Genomic DNA, 15,426 nt, shown 5'->3' with positions numbered 1-15,426 from the left:
ACCAAACAGAAGTTATTTAATCTTATCTTCACCAAAAATTTCAATTAAGTACTTTAGTAAGAACAAAAGGGGCAATATATTTTGCTTGAAAACCTCATCCTAGTGTATAAGTATCCGTTATGCTTTATTTTAATCAAATTAATTTGATTGGAATTTTTAGAAAGTTTTTTTTTAAGATTTTATTTATTTATTTGACAGACAGAGATAGGCAAAGAGGTAGGCAGAGAGAGAGGGGAAAGCAGGCTTCCTGCTGAGCAGAGAGCCAGATGTGGGGCTGGATCCCAGGACCCTGAGATCATGACCTGAGCCATAGGCAGAGGCTTAACCCACTGATCCACTCAGGTGCCCTAGAAACAGTTTTAATGATGTTTGACTGCATAACACTGATACCACATTTTCTCCTTACTTACATAATAAATGGGGACAGAATGAATGAAAATCAGTGATTTAACTTGTTTCATAATACATTTATTGAGGGTAAATCAGAAAACCAGATTGCAGAAACAAATTAACTAGAAAAGTTTTTTTCTCTTTGTTTGCTGGCTGATGGTTGTATTATTAGCATATCTAACAAAATTATAATTGGAAATAATTTATGGGCTCATTTTTTCTTTATGCTTTCAATTTGAGGAACTCGAGTAATTTCATGATTGATAATTCTAACTTAAAAAATCAATGTGTGTCATTAGATATTTTGTTCATTGTTCATATAAAGCCAGATCTATTTTTTTCCTTTATCCTTTCTTCTAAGGAAATGTATTTTGCCAAACCTTACTGATACATGGATGGACAAAGAAATTTATGTTCAAAGTAATTTCATCCATTGTCAAGCCACTTTATCGACTATGTAATACTCAAAATAGGCATGTGACTATTTCTCTCAGATACAGAATATTTGCATTTAAAATGACCATATGTCAACTATCTATACTACAGCAAAAATAATCAAGAACTGAATTAAAATAATTAGTTAAAAAGGAAAAATCACAATGTTGCTTCTGATTTTGGAATTTCATTGCTTAGACATCTGCTCAATACATAGAACTTCTATACTATTGTCTTATTTTTGACATAGCACCCTTTCACTTGAACAACTGTTTTCCAAAGATTACAAGACACTAAACTGAACTTAGCTCACTTAAGTGTACATTTTCTTCCACTTAATAAAAAAATACACTGGTTTGTATTCATCCATTATCATAAATACTATAAGGAGTTATTTTTTTAATTAGAATTTTTATAGAATTCATTCTTACAGTGTTTGGGATGAGACAGAAAATCTCTGTACCTTCTACTCAATTTTGCTGTGAGCTTAAAACTTCTCTAAAAAATAAAGTCAATTAAAAAATTTTATAAAACTTTATCTTAAATTTACATGCATACGTGTCCTGCTTTAGATATTTGTTTAGGTTTTAATTTTATCAAAACAACTTGAAAATATGCCTTTACCTTCTACAAAGTAGTGATTTAATTTACAAGCATATTATATTGTGTTTAGGATCATTTTTAGTTTCTGCACATTTTCTGTCCATTCATGCAATCGCATGAGATTTTTAAATACAAATGAGTTGAAAAGGTACACTGTTCAATACTGTTTTTAATATAGTGTGTATAGCCTATGGTAAATATCATTCTCTTAGAGTGAATAAATTAAAAGTGCACTTTAGGGCTTTTACTTCCACAAATTTGGAAGAAAAAACACTATTTTGAAGTTTTGAAGTTCAAAATATCCTCATGGGACAAAATATTAAGTTCTAGTGAATTCTGGTTATAAACATGCAAAATTTGTTGAGTTGAAATCCATAAGTTAATTATTACATACGTGAAAAAGAGGAATATAGTCTTCCTTCTAAATCTGTGTTACCCAAGCTTCAAAGATACTTCTCCTAACAGTACCTCAGCTTATCTCTCGCTAACTGTGCAATATCCCTGTACATTATTGACAACAGTTAAATAAGTATTCAGTGCACATACAGTGTTCTCAAATGTGAGACTCTTTGTCCTTAAAATGCAGCAATACTATTTCTGGAAATCAATAAGTGTATTAGATGAACCAATAGGTTAAAAAAATGTAAGGATCTGTAAAGGAAGGATATCAAGTATTTAATTTGAAAGGGATTTGATAGTTGATATTTCATAAATAGCATTAAAATCTTCATAAAATGTCAGAGCTGTCTCAAGCTCTATAACTTCAATATGATTCTTATAATCCATTAAATAAGTTAACAATTTTTATAACATGTCTTAGAAATCACTCCTGATTAGTACTTTTGTACATATCACCATGCTTTGTATTACACAACGTTGCTATTCTGTTCACTGTTAATCAAACAATAGTTTGATTCCTGACCAAAATACAGCCATCAGTAGATGGCGAATGATTTATGATGTGCTCTAATATGGGATTCAAGCCTAGACCAGGTATCTATTCTAGACGGTTATGAATAATCAAATCAAACTCTTTTCTTAACATTATAATAGTAAGATATACATTTTCAAATAGGAAACAATTTCATGAGAAGACAAAAGGCACAAAGACTGCAATATGCAGCATCTATGTCCTTATTGAAAATAGGAGTGTTTGTAAGGCATATGGCAGAGGAGATTTCAGCACTGGGAACAGCAAAAATAGAAAAAATAAATGAGGTAAAGTAAGCTACATATTTGATAGTCACTGGACTAAGAAAACAGAGTTAGAATTAATCTTGAGATGTTAGAACTGCTGTTAGTCTCTTAGACTTTCCCTTATATTATGCAACACATTCTGATTTTTATAATTAGTTTTGAAACTGCTAAAACTATTTACTATTTGTGGAGCATAACAAAGAACACGGTGGACATGGGGAGATGGAGAGGAGAGGGAGTTGAGGGAGACTGGAAGGGGAGATGAACCATGAGAGACTATGGACTCTGAAAAACAACCAGAGGGTTTTGAAGGGGCGGGGGGGGGGGGGGAGGTTGAGGAACCAGGTGGTGGGTAATAGGGAGGGCACGTACTGCATGGAGCACTGGGTGTGGTACAAAAACAATGAACACTGTTACGCTGAAAATATACAAATAAAAAAAATTACAAAAAAAAAACCTATTTACTATTCTACATTTGTTTATTGATTCTAAACATTTAACTGAGTGATCTGTCCTTTGCTAGGCACAGTTGTGAGCATTAGGAATGGAATGATAAACAGTGTTAAATAAATACTTACTTCAGGGTGCCTGGGTAGCTCAGTGGGTTAAGCCTCTGCCTTCAGCTCAGGTTGTGATCTTGGGGTCCTGGAATTGAGCCCTGCATCAGAGTCTCTGCTCAGCAGGGAGCCTGCTCCCCGCCCCCCCACCCCGCCTGCCCTCTGCCTACTTGTGATTTCTGTCAAATAAATAAATAAAATCTTTTAAAAAATACTTACTTCATTGAACATACATTCCATTGGGAGAGGCAGAAGGCAATGAAGTGAATGTATAAATAGATAAAATGTACCATATGATAATTGCTATGAAGAAAATAAGGTAGACACAATTGGGAAAAATTAAGAAATTAAAAAAAAAATGTCCCTCATCATCTCTTTCATAGTATATGACCTTTATCCTAGTCATTGTAAGAAGTGTCTCTGCTTAGAGTTAAAAGTATGGTTTACTATAGAAGGATTACAAAGGAAAACAGAAACAATATTCCATTTCCAACACACTAAATAGAGTTTTTCAAGGAACCTATAACCTCCCTCACCCAGATTGTTGCCTTGAAGAAAGATATTTGAAAGTGTTTTACGATCTTCTTTCTACACCCACAGACTTCTATTAAAGTACCAGGAGCTTAGGTCTGAAAATGATCTTCTAGAAACTCCTACTCTCTAGAGAAAATAACCTCCTCCCTCTGATAATGTAACCACAATTCCTTTTTTGAGCAGAATAAGTATCAAATGCATATCAAATTAAGTAATAATAATCAAATAAACACAGCAATAAGATCAACAACAAAAGAAAATATAAAACCTGGAAGTTGTGGAAATAAGGAAAAGAGAGAGGGAGTATCAAATATTGGGCCATCTGGCCCACTTTTCTCTTCTTTAGGCTTCAGTTCAAGGCAGTGCAATGGTCTTAGACAAGTGAGGAGTAAAATTTAAAGTAAAGGAAGCTCCTTCTATGCCCATCTACCATTTAGAATTCTGGAAAGACAGCTGCTCTCCAGCTTCCACAGTATCTGTCTATAGTGTCCATATAAATCAATTTATAAATCTAATGGAGTCAGATAAAGTTGACCCTTAGGTTTGTCCCATTCTAGAGGAGGTGGACAGGGAGCTGAGAGCTCATGAGTATAGCATGGAGGTTTCTGCAGCAGGGTATGATAGGTAGACCACTGCAAAAGGCAGGAAATGGAAAAGACAGGAACTTAGCAGCCACAGGAGACACAGTGTGGCTGAGACAATGGGAAAGATTAACAGGCTGAGAAAATTGAGGGACAGTTGCAAACTTCAACCTCAGATATCAATTAAGCAAGCAGTGACAAGATGGACAAAGAAATATGAAAGGAAATATGTAAGGAAGGATGAGAAAACCAAGCCAATGAAGTTCCTCTTACCATCTTTTGCAGGTTTATGTGATGCACAGCTTTCTCTCCACATCATACAGGGAGATCATCTAAAAGAAAGGAGCTAATGGAAGCTCATTAGAAAAATCCCATTTGATTACCTTTTGTTTCTTTTTATTGCCCAATTGCTGTTGCTAGGACTTCTAGTACTATGCTGATCAATAGTGGTGAGAGTGGGCATCCTTGTCATGTTCCTGATCTCAAAGGGAAGGCCATCATCTTTTCCCCATTGAGAATGATATTTGCTGTGGGTTTTTCGTAGATTTTATGACGTTTAAGAATGTTCCTGCTATCCCTATACTTTGAAGCGTTTTAATCAGGAACTGATGCTGCATCTTGTCAAATACTTTTTGTGCATCAATTGAGAGCTGATATCCAAGATCTATAAAGAAATCCTCAAACTCAACATTCAAACCAGATAATTACATCAAAAAAATGGATGAACAGACACTTTTCCAAAGAAGACATACAAATGGGTAACAGACACATGAAAAAATGTTCATCATCATTAGCCATCAGGGAGATTCAAATCAAAACCACATTGAGATACCACCTTACACCACTTAGAATGGCAAAAATCAATAAGACAGGAAACAACAAGTGTTGGAGAGGATGTGGAAAAGGGGAGCCCTCTTACAGTGTTGGTGGGAATGCAAGTTGGTGCAGCCACTTTAGAAAACAGTATGAAGATTCTTTAAGAAATTAAAAATAGAGCTTGCCTTTGACCCTGCAATTGCACTACTGGGTATTTACCTCAAAGATACAGATGTAGTGAAAAGAAGGACCATCTGTACCCTAGTGTTCATAGCAGCAATGATCACAATTGCCAAACTGTGAAAAGAGCCAAGATGTCCTTCAATGGACAAATGGATAATGAAAATATGGTCCATATAGAGAATGGAATGTTATGCCTTCATCAGAAAGGATGAATACCTAACTTTTGTATTAACATGGATTATGGATATTGGGAGAAGGAGAGGAAAAGGGAGTTGGGGGAAATCAGACGGGGAGATGAACCATGAGAGACTGCGGACTCTGAGAAACAAATTGACAGTTTTGGAGGGGTGGGGTTGGGAGGATGGGTGAGCCTGGTGGTGGGTATTAAGGAGGGCACGTATTGCATGGAACACTGGGGGTGGCACATAAACAATGAATCTTGGAACATTGAAAAAAATAAAATAAAGTTTTAAAAAAATCCCATTTGAAAAAATGAACTCTCTTGTCCTGGAGACCCTCAGTGTTAATAAAATGACTACTTGAATTATTGGTCCAAGGATTCTTTCAATCCATAAAATGAACACAGAATTTTCATTCAGGAAAAGTATAAATGTCTCATGGTTGATAATAATGTGGGTTACCAAGTAGTAATTTTTAAAATGTCTTTTTATAATGCATACTTACATTTCGCAGTTTTATTCTACATTCTTTTCTAGTTTCTTTTTTTTTAAGACAAAAATATAAAATAAATTCAAGGCTTGGTCTATTTTCTATTATCCCATTTAAGTTTCTTTTAACATGATTATTATTTTATTCTTTTTTATGACCATAGTTATTTGTATTTATTTATTTAAGAAATATTTATTAATATCTTTTGCATAGTACCATGCTAGATTCTGAACATACAACAGTCATGAATAAACTATGGTGCTTCCGCTCACAAAACTTATTTTTTAGCTTATATTAGTTTATATATATATTATAATATATATTATATATTAGCTTTATACATGTTAGATTGTGCAAATGATTGAACAATTAGTTGTTAAAATACAATAGTAATAAGGACAATTTTTAACATTTATTAAATGCTGAAAAGGCTTCCTATGCATTTAGCTAAACATTTATAATGTGTATATTACAATTTTAAATTACTATTAGAACTGATGAAGAAGCAAAGCAAACCCCACAAGAAGTTACATGAAGAAATACAAGATTCCACAAAACATCACTGGACTAAAATGATAAAATATAATTTGTCTTATTTCCACTGACAAAGCCAAATTCCAGGAATATTATGAGAATCAGATTTTAGGGTAAAGAATTTGTACAGGAAAAGAGCAAAAACTTTCTAGCCAAATATCTCTTTTGAAGATCTTGCAGTGGGAATATATAGACACATTAGATTAAAGCCTAAAGTTATCAAAATTTTCAAAGTAAAATAGTATGGAGCAAAATAAGTCAAGCAGAGAGAGTCAATTATCATATGGTTTCATTAACTTGTGGAGCATAAGGAATAACATGAAGAACAGTAGAAGGGAAGGATAAGTGAATTGAGAGAAATCAGAGAGTGATGAAACATGAGATGCTGTAGACTCTGAGAAACAAACTGAGGGTTTTAGAGGGGAGAGGTGGGGGCTTGGGTGAGCCTGGTGGTGGGTATTAAGGAGGGCACATATTGCATGGAGCACTGGGTGTGTTGCATAAACAATGAATCTCGAAACACTGAAAAAATTAAATTAAAAATTAAATTAAAAAAACTAATGATATATTGTATGATGACTAACATGTCACAATAAAAATTAGAACAAAAAACAAGCAAGCAAACAAAAAAGAAATAGTGCAGCAAGTAATCTGTAAGAATTTATAATTGAATTTTTCCTTTTAAAAAGTCAGACTGGGGTGCCTGGGTGGCTCAGTGGGTTAAGCCTCTGCCTTCAGCTCAGGTCATGGTCTCAGGGTCCTGGGATTGAGCCTTGCATCGGGATCTCTGCTCCGCGGGGACCCTGCTTCCCCCTCTCTCTCTGCCTGCCTCTCTGCCTAGTTGTGATCTCTCTCTCTCTCTCTGTGAAATAAATAAATAAAAATATTTTAAAAAATAAAAAATAAATAAAAAATAAAAGTCAGACTTAGTGGGGAATGATTTGTGTAGTGTAAAATAGATCCCATTTAACTATAGAGTTCTTTTCAGCTTAAATGTATGTAATATATGCACACCTATACATATTTAATATGTATAAACATACACACAAATGCACACAAATTTGTATCACAATTATTATATAGTGCTTTATCACCTCCAAAAATTATCTTGCTCATTTTTGTTGTCAAGTCCATCATCTCCATCCCTCATCCCTAGAACTACTAATGTGATTATAAGCTTTTATGTTTTTGTTTTATATTTCACATTTTTATTTCCATCACACAAGACCTTAAGCAATACAAGGATGGAAATATTTGTCTCTTTGTTCACTGATGGATTTCCAGTTCCTAGAACAGTGCTTGCCACAAATAAGTTTGTTGAGTGAATGAACAAATGAATGAATGTGGGTGGGATATACCATTATGATGTTTTATACAAGGTGGATCAAGGGCAGTTATGAAGATATTTGAGCAGGTACTGAGATAAGCAAGGACCAGAGTCTTGTCCATATTAGAAGTATATCTGGGCACAAGGAGGATCAGGCTTGGGCCTTGGAAAAACACCAAGAATCTGATTGTGACTGACATGAAAATGGGACAGATGACATGGGGAGTGAGAGCAGCAGCACATCAGTTCAGGTGTTGATTTCCCAGGGAGAAAGTATCACCCTCCAGAGTCTTTCTAGACATTTGTAAGCTTTTTTGTTGTTTTAAGGTTAGGCACTCTTCAATTGTTTGACATACACCTGATCCACAAAGACTTTCCAAGAGAGTGCAGGCTTGGATAGTTTGAAAGCAATCCATTTCCTGAGCTTCAATTCGTGTGCACCCCTTTCTACAATGTACCTGCCTAGGAACACAAATGCTGTTTCTTCATTCCCACCTACTCTTTCAGAACTGTCCCTCTGGCACCTCTCAGTCACCTGATGATTCCTATGCTTTTGATTTTGCTTTTATAGATGGGATCATTCAGAATATACAAATAAAATCATTCAGGGGTGCCTGGCTGGCTCAGTTGGTAAAGCATATGACTCTTTTAATTTTTTTTAAAGATTTTATTTATTTATTTGACAGAGAGAAATCACAAGAGAGGCAGGCAGAGAGAGAGAAAGGGAAGCAGGCTCTCCGCTGAGCAGAGAGCCCGATGTGGGACTCAATCCCAGGACCCTGAGATCATGACCTGAGCCGAAGGCAGCAGCTTAACCCACTGAGCCACCCAGGTGCCCCAGCATATGACTCTTAATCTTGGGGTTGTAATGAGCCCCACAATGGGTGTAAAGATTACTTAAAGTTAAAAAAGTCATTTTTGGTTGTAGATAGTTTGGTCTGACTCTTTCACATAACTTTTGAGATACTTTCATATTACCTCCTGTGATAATTATCTCTTATTCTATTACATAAATGTATCATAATTTCTTTATATACTCACCAGTTGATAGATATTGGTGATTGTATGTTGGATGATTATAAAATAGAGCTGTTATAAATATTCACATAGGGGTCTTTGTGAGAATAATTGTCATTGTTTCTCTTGGATGTATAACATGTATTAAGATTGTTGCGTTTAAGTGAACATTTAATTTTATAACTGGCTACATCATTTTGCCTTCTTATTAGTGATTATGAACATTATAGTTGCTTTAAATTTTCATCAATTATTGAAAGTGCAATTTTTTTTCTTCAACTATTCTAACAGGCATATGTTGTTCACTTTGATAATGATGGTTTTTAAAAATTATCATATTCCATCCACCAAGTTATATTGGCAAACTTTCTCTATAATCATGACTATATGTAATTAAAATTCAAAGAGGAACTTTCAAAGTTTTTTTTAATGTTTCCCTTTACATAAATTGAATATTATTTTAAATTTGAGAAACAATGGAACAAAAAAAATGTAATGGAACAAATTACTTATTGTTGCTAATTGGAAAGATTATTAATTTAATCATTTCAATTTATACTCCTTATGCACCCTGTAGAAACTTACCAAATTTAGAAAAAAATGACATATGAAATAAAAATTACTGAAAAAAGAACAAGAGATGTAAAAAGGGACAAATATTTTGCCATTTTTTCATACTCTTAACTTTGTTTCATCATATAAAAGTATTTTTAGTAAGTAAATCCAAGTCAGTATAATTTTTTAGCAAATAAATTTTTCAGCCCTCATATACTAAATGAAATTATATGATTACAACCAGTCTGAAGGAATATTAAACTTTTCATACATACCAGTGTATCACCATAATCATTCAGTGCCCAAACCTTGCCACACTACTTTTGATTAGTGTAACTAAGGCAAAATGCTGTGTGCCAACAAATCTTAGGGTTACTGAAAGAAATCTTGTCTAGAGGATGTAGGAGGGTCTGGGAATCATCTCTGAGGAAATGCAATGGAACAAAAGAATGCTCCCAGAACAGAGAACTAGGTGGTTAAATCTATAAGACAAACATTACCAAAGACTTTGGTTTTTCTTCCTTTGTTTTTCTTCCTTTCCTCTTTTTAAGCTTTCTGAACAAAATAAATTTTGGGCTGATGTTAGAATACTTTATTTTTTAAATACCATGATTTAAGTACTATCAAAAAATTCACCAATCTGATTTGGCAGGATATGATGTATCAGAGACACCCCCCCCCCCAACCCCCTGCCACACTCTTATCAGAAAACTAACTTTAATGGCTGTTACAATGCCTGTGAACCATCTGGGGTTTTAGAATAAAGAGTATGATCCAGTATGTCTGAGCAGGGCCACAGAGTCTACATGTCTATCCACCTCTAGGGTGGTGCCAAAGCTGCCTGTCCGTGGACCATGCTTGGGTAACAAAGTACTAGATCCCTACTCAAAGCCATTTCTTTATAATTATCTCCTGTTTCTCTTGGATGAATGTATTTTTCTTTTGTAGTGGATGATTCCAATTGGCACAGAAGCGTGCAGTTATTACTTTTATCCAAATAAGAATTTGACACTCCAACTCAATCTCAAAATCTGCTGTGGTGTGCATGTCTTCAGTCCAGTCTTCAATTCTCTCTCATCATACTTGATCTTTTATATGCACTAAATTGAACACTATTTCTCCTACAAATGCTTGGCTTCAAGCACTCTCCTGATTTTTCTTTCTACTTCATTGCTCTTCCTCAGATATCCTTGGTTATTCATATTCAGCTCCCCAAATAGTAAATGCTGGAAAGCTCCAGAGTCCAATTCTTAACACTCTTCTTTATCAGCATGTATTCATCCTGTTTCACTGATTTAAACATCATCTTTTTCACAAATGTATATCTACTGGCAACACTTCTCTGAACTCATAACTTGAGTATCCTATAGCATCATTAACATTTCTAGTTCTAAAAAACACCTCAGAAGTAAGGTTTAGAAAAATACATAGTGATCACCAATCCCTACCCTCGTCTTCCACTTTTTTCACTCAGTCAGTCTAAAATAACTAGAAGTCAGCTTTAAATCCCTCCAGCTTTTCCCTCCTGGTTTCCTTTAATGAACCAACAAACTTGGATACACTTTCCTGTCACACCACCAATCCTGATGATCTTTAAACACATCAGGCACCCTCAGGCTTCAGGTCCTTAGACTGCAAAGCTTTTTCGCACAAATGTGCATGACTTCTTCAGTTTTTTTCTTAAATGTCACCTACTAAATTAGAGCTTTCCTTGCTTCTAAATTTAAAATTGCAACATAGACTCCTCTCACACACCCAGACTCCGTCTATTCCTCTTCTGGTTTTATTTTCCTCTGTAGTTCTTATCACCATATGACATATTACAGGTTATTTTACCTCTTCTTTTTCTTAAATATATTCTCTCTTTCCACCTAGGATATAAACTCTATGAGAACAGGAATTTTTACCTGTTTTATTCACATCTTTATCCCCAGACTGGCACAAAAGAGATAGTCAATAAATAATTGTTTAATAAATAAATGAAGACAATAAGGGAAGATAATGGGTGAGTGCTTCAAGTTTAAGTGAAAGCATGCCATCACAATATTGAGTTGTATGATATATTCATTTCTTGTAATATAAAGATTTAGTAATTTTTAAATAGAGGAAAAGTTAGTACTAAAGTTATATGTGATACTAAAAAGGAATAGTAGTTATTGAAGAACTATGGTAGAATATTATTCAATATGGAAACTGTAGCACTCAAAAAATCATATTTGACAGAAACCCTCACCTAGAAATCTTTCCTCAAAGAAAAACCACATCTATTCATTAATATACATATGCAAATGCGATTATCAAAATATAAAGAGAAGTAATAATCAGTTGGAAACAACATAAACATTCCTCAAAAGAGAAGTGAGAAAATAACTCATGTTTTATATATACTATGAATACCAGGTCAGTCATTAAAAGAAAAAATAGATCTTGGATATCACCCCTTTGTCTGTAGCATCATTTGCGAATATCTTCTCCCATTTCATGGGTTGCCTCTTTGTTTTATTGACTGTTTCCTTTGCTGTGCAGAAGCTTTTGATCTTGATGAAGTTCCAAAAGTTCATTTCACCTTTGTTTCCTTTGGATGGAAGAAGATGTCTCCTTTGGAGACATATCTTGAAAGAAGTTGTGTGGCCCATGTCAAAGAGGCTACTGCCTATTTTCTCCTCTAGGATTTTGATAGATTTCTGCCTCACATTGAGGTCTTTTATCCATTTTGGGTTTATCTTTGTGTATGGTGTAAGAGAATAGTTGGGTTTCATTCTTCTACATACAGCTGTCCAATTTTCCTAGCACTATTTATTGAAGAGACTGTCTTTTTTCTAATGTATATTTTTTTCTTGCTTTGTCAAAGATTATTTGACCATAGAGTTGAGGGTCCATATCTGGGCTCTCTACTCTGTTCCACTGGTCTATGTGTCTGTTTTTATGCCAGTACCACGCTGTCTTGGTGATCACAGCTTTGTAGTAAAACTTGAAATTAGGCAATGTGATGCCCCAGTTTTGTTTTTCTTTTTCAAGATTTCCTTAGCAATTTGGGGTCTCTTCTGGTTCCATACAATTTTGGGATTGTTTGTTTCAGCTCTTTGAAAAATGCCAGTGGAATTTTGATCAAGATGGCATTGGAAGTATAGATTCCTCTAGGTAGTATAGACATTTTAACAATGTTTATTCTTCTGATCCATGAGCAAGAAATCCTCAAACTCAACACACACAATACAGATAACCATGTCAAAAAATGGGCAGAAGACATGAACAGACACTTTTCCAAAGAAGACATACAAATGGGTAACAGACGCATGAAAAAATGTTCATCATCATTAGCAATCAGGGAGATTCAAATCAAAACCACATTGAGATACCACCTTACACGAGTTAGGATGGTAAAAATTATCAAGATGGGAAACAACAAGTGTTGGAGGGGATGTAGAGAAAGGGGAACCCTCTTACACTGTTGGTGGGAATGCAAATTGGTGCAGCCACTTTGGAAAACAAGGTATGGAGATTCTTTAAGAAATTAAAAATAGAGCTACCCTATGAACCTGCAATTGCACTTCTGGGTATTTACCTCAGAGATACAGAAGTAGTGAAAAGAAGGGCCATCTGTACCCCAGTGCTCATAGCAGCAACGGCCACAGTCATCAAACTGTGGAAAGAACCAAGATGCCTTTCAATGGACGAATGGATAAAGATGATATGGTCCATATATATACAATGGAGGATTATGCCTCCATCAGAAGGGAGGAATACCCAACTTTTGTATCAGCATGGATGGGACTGGAAGAGATTATGTTGAGTGAGATAACTCAGAAGGAATAACACGGAGAACATTGGGAGATGGAGAGAAGAGAGATGGGGGCAATCAGAGGAGAGACAAACCATGCAAGACTGTGGACTCTGGGAAACAAACTGAGGGTTTTGGAGGGGAGGAGGGGGGGAGATGGGTGAGCCTGGTTGTGGGTATTATGAAGGGCATGTATTGCATGGAGCACTGGGTGTGGTGCATAAACAATGAATTTTAGAACACTAAAAAGAAATAAAATAAAATAAAATGTAAATAAAAAGAAAAAAATAATACATGGTCTGACAGGAAAAATCCATAAAGTAGCTACACAGAGAAGAAAAGATAAATGAAATATAAAAGCATAGTATGATTCAATCCCCATTAAAATGAAATATCTGTGTAATACCTGTGTGTGTGTGTACATAAATCTATACAAATGTTAGCCGCATTTATTTCTGTACAGAAGTTAGAGATGTGACAGTCCTGTGTCATAAAATGCTTTAAATTTTTATTCTATACAATTATGTATTGAATGAATCATATTTTACAGTGAAATTTCATTCATGTATTAATTTTATATTTCTTTTTAAAAAGAGCAGAAAATGTCAACCTCGGTTCAACATGTCAGAAACATTTAAATTTTAATAAAATTAAAGAATAATAAATGCTTCCACAAAAAGCAATACATTTCTAATACTTGGAAAGAGAACTCTCTTTCAGTCTCTAGATACTACTTATTTTTCATGTGAATACTTTAAAAAGTTTAAGAAGGCTATAGAAAAACATGCAAAAAGCTACAATTATCACTATTGCTATTCTACTAAATTTTATTCTTATCTTTTCACATTCCCTACTATTTATACATAGCTTTGTCTACCAAATTTTATTCTTATCTACCAGATTTTATTCTTATCTTTTCACAATTCCCTACTATGTATACATAGCTTTGTCTATTTTATTTTATTAATCTATTCTCATCCTTTTTCTTGTCTTCATTAACATAGGTACACTTTTCCTTTAAAAATCAATCACTTTCTTAGTAGTAATCACAAGTAAGTAATCCTAAAAGCAAACAAGAAAGTGGCATAATTGAACTCAACATAACATATGACTTTCCAAACCTAATGTCTGTAAATAAAATGTGTCCCACATAGTGTGAGAACATTTTGAAGTGCTATGACTTTCCTAGTTTTTAATATAATGGATTCCACGTGGCTTCCTACTGGAAAACACTTGTCATGGAGGTTAAATTTGAAATTCCACTTAGAGTTTGTAAATGTCTTTGATTAAATATGCATGTTGTTGACAATTTCATACTTAAAGGTAATTATTTTTACCCATTCTCAATAATGCATGGTGTTTTGAACAAACACACCTCCCTTCACTAGACTATATACATTAAAAAAAAAAATACATGACAAATCTATTACAAAGAGTATGAATAAAATTCAAGAGCATTTTTTATTATAATACTGTATGAATAAAAATATTTGTGGCAAAAGTATAAGGAAACTCTACTGGCAATTTTCTTCATTCATATGACTCTATATGATATTTCAGACTCAATATGGCAGTGAGTATATTAGAAAACAAATACTGTAGTCACTAGAATGGCTTCTCAAGATATCAGTGTCTCCATTTTCAGAACCAAAGGGACTTTGCATAATAAAAGTTAAGGAACTTGAAATGGAAAGATTATCTTGGAATATTCAGAAAGGAAAAATGACTACAGAACATGAAGAAAGATGCAGCATTTCTGGCTCTGAAGAAAGAAAAGGGGGCCATAGGCCAGTAAATGTGAGTAACCTCCATAAGCTGGAAAAGGGAAGGAAACAGATTCTCCCATGGAGGCCCCAGTAAAAAATGTAGCTCTACTAACACCTTGATTTTAGCTCAGTGACTCTCATGTTGGACTTCTGGCTTACAGAAATTTGAAATGAAATTTGTAATATAAAATTTATGTTAAGTCACCAAATTTGCTGTAAATTGTTATAGCAACAATAGATAAACTAATACACCATATTGTAAAAAATAGGATATGCCCACTCTTTTTAAGTATGTTAAGTAGTATAATAGTAGAGTGTAATATGCTAGTATCAAAAATGAAAATGATGAAGAGAAGGAGTAGGAAGAAGATAACTAATGTAAGATTTACTTAGTGGTTATTTTGCACCAGGGATTTTTCTGAGTGCTTCCATAAGTAATCCTAATAGCAATAGTTGGAGGTAATTTTTTTTTTTTATGAGA

The sequence above is a fragment of the Meles meles genome, chromosome 2 (assembly GCF_922984935.1).
Source record: "Meles meles chromosome 2, mMelMel3.1 paternal haplotype, whole genome shotgun sequence".
Taxonomy (NCBI): Eukaryota; Metazoa; Chordata; class Mammalia; order Carnivora; family Mustelidae; genus Meles; species Meles meles.
This window is presented reverse-complemented; position numbering follows the sequence as displayed.